The sequence below is a fragment of the Lipotes vexillifer genome, unplaced genomic scaffold (genome assembly GCF_000442215.2).
Source record: "Lipotes vexillifer unplaced genomic scaffold, Lipotes_vexillifer_v1.1 scaffold1114, whole genome shotgun sequence".
In the NCBI taxonomy this organism is placed as follows: Eukaryota; Metazoa; Chordata; class Mammalia; order Artiodactyla; family Lipotidae; genus Lipotes; species Lipotes vexillifer.
The window spans coordinates 1,474,504-1,486,248 of record NW_006779031.1 but is presented as its reverse complement, the minus strand read 5'-3'; positions in this window follow the sequence as shown (position 1 = coordinate 1,486,248).

The window sequence follows — 11,745 nt, the reverse complement described above, 5'->3', positions numbered from 1 at the left end:
GGGGAGAGGAGGATGTACATAGGGAAAGTTAAAACACTACAAAGTCCTCTATTCTTATCAAGGTCCAGCTATTTTTCTTAAATAAAATGCTTCATGGATTTTTGAAGCTTTTGGTTAATTTCCAGAAAAAGTTATAAAAAAGCTTATTTTGACAAATTTCCCAGTGTTTTCCCTGCTTTCATGGAGGAATGTATTTTTGGACGCCTTCACTCCTCCATTCTGTTAAGTGCTTCTCTCTTTCTATTGCTTTTTGGTTCTCGACCCATACTGTTTCTGTGACCTTAGGCTACTCATGTTATTTCTCTGGGCCCTCTTCCTCTGTACAACATAGAGGGGTCTGTGGGTGTGAAGGCCAGATAATCTTAAGATCCAAGATTAGAATGTAAGTTACAATTGATGCATAAAACAGCACTGTCTCATAGTTTAATTTTAAGCATTAAAAAAATTTCTTAATGGTATGTAAGAGAGCATCTTACCAGAGTGGCATCTTAGACTGCATAAGGTACATTAAGTTAGTCATACTCAGGAGGCTTTAAAGCACATTAAATTCACGGCCAGCTGATTCAAGCTTCATCATAAGGGTGATCAGATCCTATTGCTTCTCCTCAAGCCCTGAGCCCAGGGTCTATTATTAGACTTCTCAAACACCCAATTCTCTATAAACCTGGAAAAAGGGGTAAACTTCAACCTATTGATTTTGAATCCTAGATCATTAAAACTGGCAGGAAGCCTAGAGATCAATGTCCAACCTCCTCTGCAAAAGCACTTCTCAAGGACACACAGAGAGTTAGTGGCAGAGTGAAAGTTAGAACCATGGTCTCTTGTTCTTCTCTACTAGACCAGGCTGCTTCTCTTTTATTCCTTCCCTCTCAGCTTCAGATTTATCTGCATATCATTTTTTTCATTTCATTCCAAAGGCATTCTCACCTTAATGGGCAATTAGAATGGAGACAACTACACATTTTTAAAAGGCTTAAATCATGTTTATACTTTAAGTAATGTGATTTCCATTTGGACATGAGTAAAAATGCCAAGACAAGCCATAGCCCTGTTGCAGACCAGTTTTTCCTCCTTCCAGGTGGCAGCCAGATTACCACTGGTGAGGAAGAGTGGGCTGGCGGCGGCCTTTGTTAACCCTTAGTGGCAACCCAAATGTTTATAAGTCAATTGGGTCAGGAAATGCAGGTTTTAGCTTCAGCTCTGACAATAGCTAGCTGGCTGTATGACCTGAGGTCTTGGTTGGTGGGGCAACACTTGGTCTGAGGTTTCTGCAGCCAAGATGGAGCAATCTGGAAGGCAATATTTTTGTGAGAAGCTGGATCAGAAGCTAAACAGATGAGATCAGGCATATTCAGGGTGTTATGCCCGTAGACTCAAAGGCTAAACAGAGAGGGATTAAGAACCTCGAAAAAGCATATACCCCTTGATGTAGAAATTCAGTTTCTAGGAATTTATTCTTTGGAGATAATAAGATAAGCATACAAATATGTGTACATATAAGGATGAATACAGAAATACTGTTCATTACAGTGAAAAATTGGAAAGAATTGAATATTCAACAACATGTGATTAAGTACATGATAGTTCCTCTTTACAGTAAAATGTTATGCAGCCACTAAAAATAAAAATGAAGTACGTATTTGTGGTCATGGAAAACTTTTCCCAATTGATCAAAAGGTAGGTTATAAAATAATGTCTGAAATATAATTCCATGTATATAAATTTAAAGTATATGTATCTCTGTATGCATAGGAAAAAAGACTGAAAGCATATCATTAAAAAAAATAAAGCAGAAGAGACTATGGAACAGGGAAGACTATGAGAACGAATCCATGAACCTGAAAAGATGGAACTTGGACAAAGCAGTACTAACAGAGGGAAGACAGAACTTTGCTTTGTGGTCAGAGCTGCTCTGACTTTGTGGAAGGCTCCTGTGGGGAAATATAGGGGAGGGGTCCCAAGAACTTAAGGGCCTGTGCCCCAGAGCAAGGCACGTCTTTGACCCACATATCCGCATACCCCTCCAAGCAACACCTAGCCCAGCTCCCCAGTAAGTGCTCTGTCAATGTTTAGCGACTGAATAATGATAAACAGATACACAGCTATTGCTCACTCATCAAGAAACAATTTTTTTACATAACACAGCAGAGGCAAGAACTGCATGATTTCAGGCAAATCTCCAAGTTAACATTTCAGAAAAAACACTTCATTTACAATATTCTGATATTTTCAAATACATATATACACAAAGAGATTACTCACTAAGTTATATTTCCATAACTTACCCTGAGTTGGGGGAGAGATAGGCCTGCAAGCCTACCATATTGTAGAAGATTTATTGCATTAAAATGACTTCTCATTTTTATAAAATGATTAAGCCCAGGTTGGCTTTGAAAGGACCTGGAGCAGTCAGCCTTAGCCTAGTACTCATGCCGGCACTGACCAGCTGTGAGGTGATGAACAGGTCATGTCCAGCCCACCCTGAGGCCTCCATGTCTCCATCCATACAACCTCTTACAAACCTCCTCCAAATCTAAGAGTAAGGTCTCCACAGTGGATAAAAGCTACAATAAGCCTCCGTGTCACCTGTTAAAAATATAGAAGACTATTTGCATTCCCGCCCAAAGTCTTGCCTCCATTAGAGCTTCTGGTATTGAACGTGCCTAACTCCCTTCCCCCAGTGGGATGATTCTGCTTGCGTTGACTCTCATGGGTCAGAGTCACTGCTGAAAGGACTGGGAGGACAAGTTGATCTCCAGAGAGACCCATGAGGACTGGTGGCGGGAAAAGAAGACCCCTCTCTGGTCAGTAGTGACCTCCACACATTAGATTCCTCCTCAAAAATATCTCCCGCATATTCCACCAATTGGAGAGATGGTGGTGTTGACCAATGGGTTTGCACATACATAGAAGCCATTCACCCATTGGTGTCTACTGCTTTTAATCAGCTCTATGTGGGGAGGAAACGGTCTTGCTCAAAGTTGTGTTGATTCCTTTGCAGGAGGGAGAAGAGAGAAATAAAACTAAAAATAGAACTGCCATACGACCCAGGAATCCCACTCCTGGGCATATACCCTGAGAAAACCATAATTCAAAAAGAGTCATGTACCACAATGTTCATTACAGCTCTATTTACAATAGCCAGGACATGGAAGCAACCTAAGTGTCCATCGACAGATGAATGGATAAAGAAGATGAGGCACATGTATACAATGGAATATTACAAAGCTGTAAAAAGAAACGAAATGGAGTTATTTGTAGTGAGGTGGATGGACCTAGAGTCTGTCATACAGAGTGAAGTAAGTCAGAAAGAGAAAAACAAACACCGTATGCTACACATATATATGTAATCTAAAAAAAATATGGTTCTGAAAAACCTAGGGGGAGGACAGGAATAAAGACACAGATGTAGAGAACGGACTTGAGGACACGGGGAGGGGGAAGGGTAAGCTGGGACGAAGTGAGAGAGTGGCATGGACACATATACACTACCAAACGTAAAACGGATGGCTAGCGGGAAGCAGCCGCATAGCATGGGGAGATCAGCTCGGTGCTTTGTGACCACCTAGAGGGGTGGGATAGGGAGGGTGGGAGGGAGACGCAAGAGGGAGGAGATACGGGGATATATGTATACGTATAGCTGATTCACTTTGTTATACAGCAGAAACTAACACACCATTGTAAAGCAATTATACTCCAATAAAGATGTTTAAAAAAATGGAAGAAAAAAAAAAAAGGATACACGAAAATGGAGAAAGCAGGTAATTCATTCACCATATATCAGATTCGTCCTCATCAGTGATTCTGCTTTTCTTGGCCTGTTATACCTCCTTCCTTTCCATCTAGGTTTTGGATATCCGGAAATTATTGTTTTCCTCTATATTAGTTAAAGTAAGTAAAGCTGGCCTCTGTAACTCAAACTTTAGTAGCGAAACAGAAAAAGAGTTGTTTGCCACTCGCGTCATAATCCAGTGCAAATATTCCTGGCTGGACAGCTCTCTCATTGTCATCCTGGATCCAGTCTCCTCTAATCCTCAGAGTTCGTTCCATCAACCTGATTGATATACAGGAAAGGGATTGAGGATTACATAGAGTTATTCTGGGCTAAGTCTGGACAAAGTTCACATCATTTACACTCATGTTTTAATGTGGAATAGTCACATGTCCACACCTTACTGCAGGGGAGCCTGGGAAGTATAGTTGGGCTATAGGCCTAAGAAGAGTAGAACAGGAATGTTGGTGAGTGCTAGAAGTCTCTGCAACATCCTCCAAGGTCAAGTCCTCCATTCTCTGATATTCAATCAGGAATGCAAACCCCTAAGTCATTGCAATAAATCTGGAGATAAGAAAAGACAAAAGGAAAACAAGTGGGGATCCTGAAACTGACCACAGCATGACTAATACCTCTTCCAAATAGCCCAGAGGGAATAGTCAGCCCACAAATTAGAGGTTACTTGAATGAAGACAGAACATCTACTGACAGGATCTGCTGACAATAAAGCACTCGATGGCTGAGTCACATAATTAGAGGTGAATGACAGGTGATACAAGCCATGCACACTCTCTCTCAGCCTATAAATCATGCTGCTAATTAGGGGAAGTTACAACAAATGTGGCCAATGGGAGACGTGCAGTGGGAAAGGATGCAGAAGTCCACAGACATATTTCTAGACTTTGGGAGGCAGTGGGTTGAATGGAAATAGAGAGCAGCCTCTGGAGGTAGACAGTCTGGTTTGAGGCCCAGGCCCTGCCATTTACCAAGCCTGTGGTCTTAGGAAAAGATCTCAGCCTCTGCTAAGTCTTGGTTTTCTCATCACTAAGATGAGTATAATAATGATACCTTTCTCACAGAGCTACTGGGAAGGGTAAATCGTTGCTGTAAAATTGATTGGCATGAAATTTGGCATAGAGAAGATGCCCAAGAGAGGGTCTCTTTTTCAAAATATTGGCAAGCTAATTTCTAAATGTGGGGCCTGGGCTTCCCTGGTGGCGCAGTGGTTAAGAATCTGCCTGCCAATGCAGGGGACACAGGTTTGAGCCCCGGTCCGGGAAGATCCCACGTGCTGCGGAGCAACTAAGCCCATGCACCACAACTACTGAGCCTGCGCTCTAGGGCCCACGAGCCACAACTACTGAGCCCATGTGCCACAACTACTGAAGCCCACGCGCCACAACTACTGAGCCTGCGCTCTAGAGCCCGCGAGCCACAACTACCAAGCCCATGAGCCACAACTACTGAAGCCCGTGTGCCTGGAGCCCGTGCTCCACAAGAGAAGCCACCGCAATGAGAAGCCCGCGCACCACAACAAAGAGCAGCCCCCGCTCGCCACAACTAGAGAAAGCCCGTGCGCAGCAACAAAGACCCAACGCAGCCAAATATAAATAAAATAATTAATTGATTAAAAAAAGAAGAGATGCAAAGAAAATAGTCTTTAAAAAAAAAAAAGTGCAGCCTGCTGTTCTAGCCTGTCCTCGACTCTCAGATAGCCAAGCAGACAAAGGCGAGGGAGGAGGGAATGAGATCAGAGAGCTAAGAGCAACTTGCAGAGGAGACTTGCAGACCACTGCAAAGGCTTTTGGCTGTTATTCTGAGTGCAGTGGAGGAATCTCTGCGGATAATGTTAGTACCTACCTCACAGGGTTGTTCTGAGGGTTAAATGAAATAATACGTCCATGCTTAGCCCAATGCCTGGCACATAAACGTCGGCATGAGTACTCATATTATTTATTATTCTTCTGAACAAAAGGAGAGTGGTACTGGCTGGGTGAGGAGAAAGGGAAAAGAAATTGTGGCATCCCTTTGGCAGGCCTCTGTCTTCTCAGTAACGTAGAGGGTGGGGTGGCCGTGCAGTGGAGGTCTTGCGGGGAGTCGCAAAGGCCTGGCAATGCTGCAATGACGAGCGCTGTTTTCCTCAGTCCAGCCTCAGAGGGGAATGTCTGAAGACAGGATGAGATCATGCCTGGAAAGTTCTCTGTGCTCCAGAGGAGAAAGATGGCCCACACATTTAAGTCACCATTATTTGGAAAGCCAAGTGCCAGGCTTTGAAATGCAGCCAGTCTCTCTTCAATATCTAGTTATGTTTCCGCAGCACAGGAAGAAAAAAACCCAACTGTTTACATGCAGTAGTAGTATTTCTGGTAACTGAACTTATTAGTTTAAAAGGCAATATTTACCGAGCTCACAAAATAGCATGCTTTCTGCCCACAGAGACCTGTTTTAATTAAAGCTCTACCTTTAAAATTCATTAAAGTAATCAGTTCTAAGAGATTAGGAGCCTGCATATTAGATTTCAACCTGGGACTGCCACGTATTCCCTTCCGCAGGTGCAGGAGGCAATGATTTAAACAACTGTGAACATCTCTCCTTTCAGTGGATTTCAGTTTTATTTAAAGGCACTGGCCGGCTAGCCTCAGGAATTTCTCTTTTTTATTAGGCATGAGCGGCTCGATCACCTTACTACGTGGATCACCTCATTATTCTCGTCACCTGGGCAGAGCCATCACTCAGGAGCCGTCTCTCCCAGGGCAGAGGGGATGGGAAGGGGAAGGTGACTACGGAGAGATGAAATGCCACCATGTCCCCCGGCCCCAAAGAGGCTCTGCTCTTACACCCTGGCCCCCTGGCTGTGGGATGGGTTGGAAGGGATGGCTGGAAGAGCTCAGTGGGGACAGCTTAGAGGGGTAAGGATATAGTAACAACAGCAATGACAACCACAACTATAATTGCTACAACGTATGCAGCACTTACTGTGCGTTAGGTCTACACACTGTGTGTTTTGAGCCTCTTAGCAACCCTACGAGGTGGGCGCTCTGATCAGCTTCATTTCACACATGAGGAAATAGAAGCTCAGGGAGGCCAGGTGCCTCGCCAAAGCCCACACGAAGAGGAAGTGACAGGAAAGCAGTGTAGGCAGAAGACGACTGGCCTTGGAACTCCACTGTGGCCACTTTCTAGATGTGAGCTCTGCGACGTCATTTTCCTGACCTTTGGTTTGCTGGCGTATAAAGGGTTGCGTCTACCTGACAGGGTAATGGCAAGGATCCCATGCCGTGACATGAGGACAGCATTCAGGACAGAGCCCGACACGGAGGACGCACCCGACGCAGGGTAGCAATTCGTATCCGGCGACGGTAAAACGTGAAGTCGGGCATCCAAGCCATCAGACAGCCAGCTCCCCTGCACCTGGACGACCTCCCTGCAAGCCCGACTGGGATACGGGGGATGGGAGCTCAGTCCGCTCATGTGGGGATGAGGCAGAGCTCCGAGCGCGGGGCCGTGGCAGCAGACGACGAGCAGCCCCACTCCGAGGGTCGTGGAAGGCATGCGGCGGGGATGCCAGGGACAGGCTGACGGCACAGAATGAGACCCGGGAGGCGATAGCTGGGCTTGGAAAGGGGCCTCAGTCCCTTCTCCCTGGAAAACAAGCTGTCGCTGCCAGATCGAAACACTAAGAAAGGCCCTTGACGGCAATCTTGTCCAACCTCTTCACTGTTCACGCGGGGCTACCGAGGCCCCATGAGTGCAAGTCTATTTTATTTTACGTCCAGAGAGCAAGTGTCTACACTGGAGTTCAAGGTGACTCTGCCACCTGACTGGCTATAGGACCCTGACAAAATTATGTCATCTCTTCATGCCTCAATTTCCTTACCTATAAAAGAGCACCTATTTCACAGAGGTTTTCAAGGATGGAATGAGAGAATGCCTGTAAAACCCACAGCACAGGGCTTGGCACCTGCGAAGCATTCAGTACAAACTCTCTGGCACTTTGCCCCCATCACAGTCACCTTCTCTGCCGGCCCAGAAGCATCCTCGAAGCTGACTCACACTGGCCCCTGTGACAGTTGGGCCCGGTGAGGGGTCTATTCTGTGGGGTTCTGGAACACGGAGGCCCTGTGTCAGTGCTCCCACGCTGGAAGCCCCTTTGGGATAACTGAGCCCCAGAAGGATGGGCTCCAGGAGTCCCCTCCAGGGGGATCATCCTCACCAGCTATGGCTTCTCCTGCTGAGAATACTGAGCCGTGTCTGCCACAGGCTGGCATTTGGCAACAGGCTCCGGGAGTCCCTGAAGTGAGGCCGTGCCCACCCCTGAGCCAGGCTCGCTCCCTCGCCAGGCACTGAGCGGGGTACGGAGACTACAGTGGTGTGCAAGGTGGATGCTGGCTCAGCCCTCAGTGATCACAAACAATAATCAGTTGGGCAAGAAGTAACAGTAAAAGGTGATTCGAGCTATTCACGTATTTATTTAACCACTATGGATTGAGTTCAATTTTGTGCCAAGTCATATGATCAGTGTTACAGAGATGCTGGTGATTTAAAAGCAGACACCATCCCTGACCATAAGGTACTTAAAATCCAGTGAAGGGGACCACATCATTGCAACGAATACTTCTTGTTTGAATTACTTGCTTGGTGTGTAGGTGATGGAAAGAAAAGAACCAGATTGCTAAGAGAGCGGATAGTGGAGGCTTGACCCAGCTTGGAGGATCACAGAGGCAGTAACATTTGGTCTGAGCTCTAAAGGATGCAGAGTTTTCTAGGCAGAGGCAGTAGGAGGCGGGGTGATGGGTGGGAGAAACCATTAGAGGCAGAGGAAACTTTGAGGAAGGCCCCAAGAAAGGAAAGCCCGTGACAAGTTGAAGGGGTTGAGAGACTGCTAGTGAGTCTGGGGGTATCAGTAAAAGGAAGAATGGTACAGGATGAGGTGATGAGGCCAGTAGGCCCACATCACCCAAGGCCTTTGGTCCAGAATAAGGAGACTTGCTTTCAGGGCCAATGGGGAGCTGTCAATGGATTTCAAGCCAGTGAGCAACATGACCTGACTTAGGTTTTTGAAAGATCTGGCTGCCGTGGGGAGAATGGATTGTGGGAAGGCAGACCAGAGCGCAGGGCAGAGACCTGTTCAGATGCTACTGTCCAGTGAGAGGTGATGGGAGCTCAGAGGTGGAGAATGGGAAGAGGGAATAAACACAGTGGGTTGATCTGAGAGAGACGTCAGAGTTCTTTTTTTTCTCGCGTTTTTGTTTGTTTGTTTGTTTGTTTTTGTCCTCACCGCAAGGCATGCCGGATCTTAGTTCCCCGACCATGGAACAAACCTGATTCCCCTGCAGTGGAAGCGTGGAGCCCTAACGTGGACCTCCAGGGAAGTCCCTGTCAGAGTTCTAACTGAAAAGCCTTGCTGTTGAGTTGGACGTGGAGTGTGAGTGAGCAGGAGAGGTCAGGAGTGACTCCTTCTCAGGCTTGCACCCTGGATGGATGCTGGGACCTGGTCACGCGGATGGGAAACCCTCAAGGAAGAGCCGCTGCGGAGTGGTTTGGAAGGATGGGGAGTTCCTTTTGAGATGAGTTGAACTGAGACGCCTGGGAGGCAGGGCAGTGGGCAGCTGCATATATAGATCAGGAGCTCAGAGGACAGGAGAGAGAAATCTGAATTCCGTCAGCTCCGTATAGAGGCAGGAACCTCAGCCAAGGAGTGAACGAGTTCATCTGCGGGGGCATGGAACGTGAGCACAGAGGAGGACGGAAGACAGAACCGTGATCGACTCCAGCAGGTCAACGTCAGGAAGAGGACAGACCAAGGAGGCTGAGAAGAACCAGGAGGTATGGTAGCTGGGAGAGTGAGGGCTTCAAGCACGGAGTGACCAACAGTAGCTCTGGGACAGATGTCCAGTAAGATGAGGATGGGAAAATGTCCATTAGATTTAGCAACCTAGAGGTAATTTGGGACGATGAAGAATCAGCCCTGCTCTCCCCTTTAGCTGACAGGTATTTTTTAACGTGACTGTAGTTAAGTTGCAGAATCTAACCTCAAATTCTTCACATGTCCCTTTGCCCCTTTCCCAGGCCCAACCCACATGTTGAGAACTCCAGTGGCTGGCAGGACTCCCCCAGAGTACTGCCCATCTGGTCCTTCAGGTCTCTGGGTAACTCCCAACTGCTAGCTGTTCCAGGCATCATTTCTCTAACTACCACTTACCACTAATTTGGTCCTCATGTTGGCTTCATGTTGTCTGCCTTTTACTGAAGGCTAATAGTTAGGCATTAGCTACAATTTATTACTACAATTACTTTTGAAGGGCTCAGCAATGATAGCAGTTTCCAATCCTCGCCTATCAAATGTGTTTCTGATGCCATTATAATAATCATAGAATTATATAAATAAATGAACAAGCAAATTACCCAAAGCAAAATGTGATTAGACTCCAGGCAGCCCATCTTATTCTTTGGTACTCCAGATACCCTCCTTTTTAGGTACCTCCCAATCACTTCCCTCACCCCTTCATGAATACACAAAAATGAAAGCATAAGACTGGATTACTGTAGTGGCAGACACAAATTTTCAGTTCCATCTTAGAAAGTTTGATGATGTGGATGTCATTGAGAAATTAGCAGTTATTTCAAACCACAGAAACTCATAATTAAGTAAACCAAATGCAGGATCACAATTTATTTCCAAATTAGTTGTTATTTTCTTATACAGGAAAGCAGAGCATAAGTGAGGATGGATTTATTTCATATTATACAAATTCATCTATTAACACCTCCTTTGAGGATTCTCATCAAGTTTAGTTTCAAAGATGTCACTAGTGGGCTTCCCCGGTGGCAAAGTGGTTAAGAATCCGCCTGCTAATGCAGGGGACATGGATTCGAGCCTTGGTCCGGGATGATCCCACATGCCACTGAGCAGCTAAGCCCGTGCACCACAACTACTGAGCCTGTGCTCTAGAGCCCGCGAGCCACAACTCCTGAAGCCCATGCACCTAGCTCCGCAACAAGAGAAGCCACCGCAATGAGAAGCCCGCACAACACAATGAAGAATAGCCCCTGCTCACTGCAACTAGAGAAAGCCCATGTGCAGCAATGAAGACCCAACACAGCCAAAAATAAATAAATGGAATAAATTTATTAAAAAAAAAAAAAAGATGTCACTAGTGACTACTTAACATCTGGACAAAATGGTTCCCTCTTACTCTATACTTGTTTTTGAATTTATTAGGAATGTAACCGAGTATTACCTACCCAGTTTGGCATCTCAAAAATACCATATAGTTACGGGTTACAAAGATAAGACCAAACGTGAGGAGTCTAGAGGCTTCTTCAAGGGATTGTGCCCATTGTTCTGGGCTCCAGGCCCTACTCAGGAACTTGCGGAATTTACCCTGTCAGCCAGTTCCTCCCAACAACTTTTTAGCTCGATTCACAAATAACTTTAAAGACCAATTACAATTTGACACCATGCCCTCACGACAATCTATTTGGTCTCCATTCCCTTTTCTGCCCCCCCCCCCACCACCACCACCGTCTTTGAACTCAGATAAGGATCTACTTCTAGAACTCTTGCTTCTCACAGGCTGGTCTCCCTGCTTCCCCTGCGGTTTGCTGGTCTGTGTCCTTGTTACTTCTGGAAAGCCCTCTCCTTTAAGAAAGAGGCCAACGCTACTGGGATCACCACCCCACTTGTAACGTCTGCTCAGGAAAAGACACATCTCCTTCTTTTATAAAGTCCCTCTTACTCTGCTATTGCTGGGGATCAATGAAACAGATCTCTACGCAGCTAGAGTGACCAATGCCATAGCCCAAACTAACTGTCCTTCCAATCTCACTTCAAAATTGGTCCTTTCTTTTGCAGAGGCCTTCATCCTCAATCTCAGCTGGCTGCTCCAGCCTCTGCTTTCTGCCTCAGCTATCCTGAGGGAACCACAGAATAAATTAGTTGGCAAGTTAGCCAACTGAGAAACAAAAAGGCC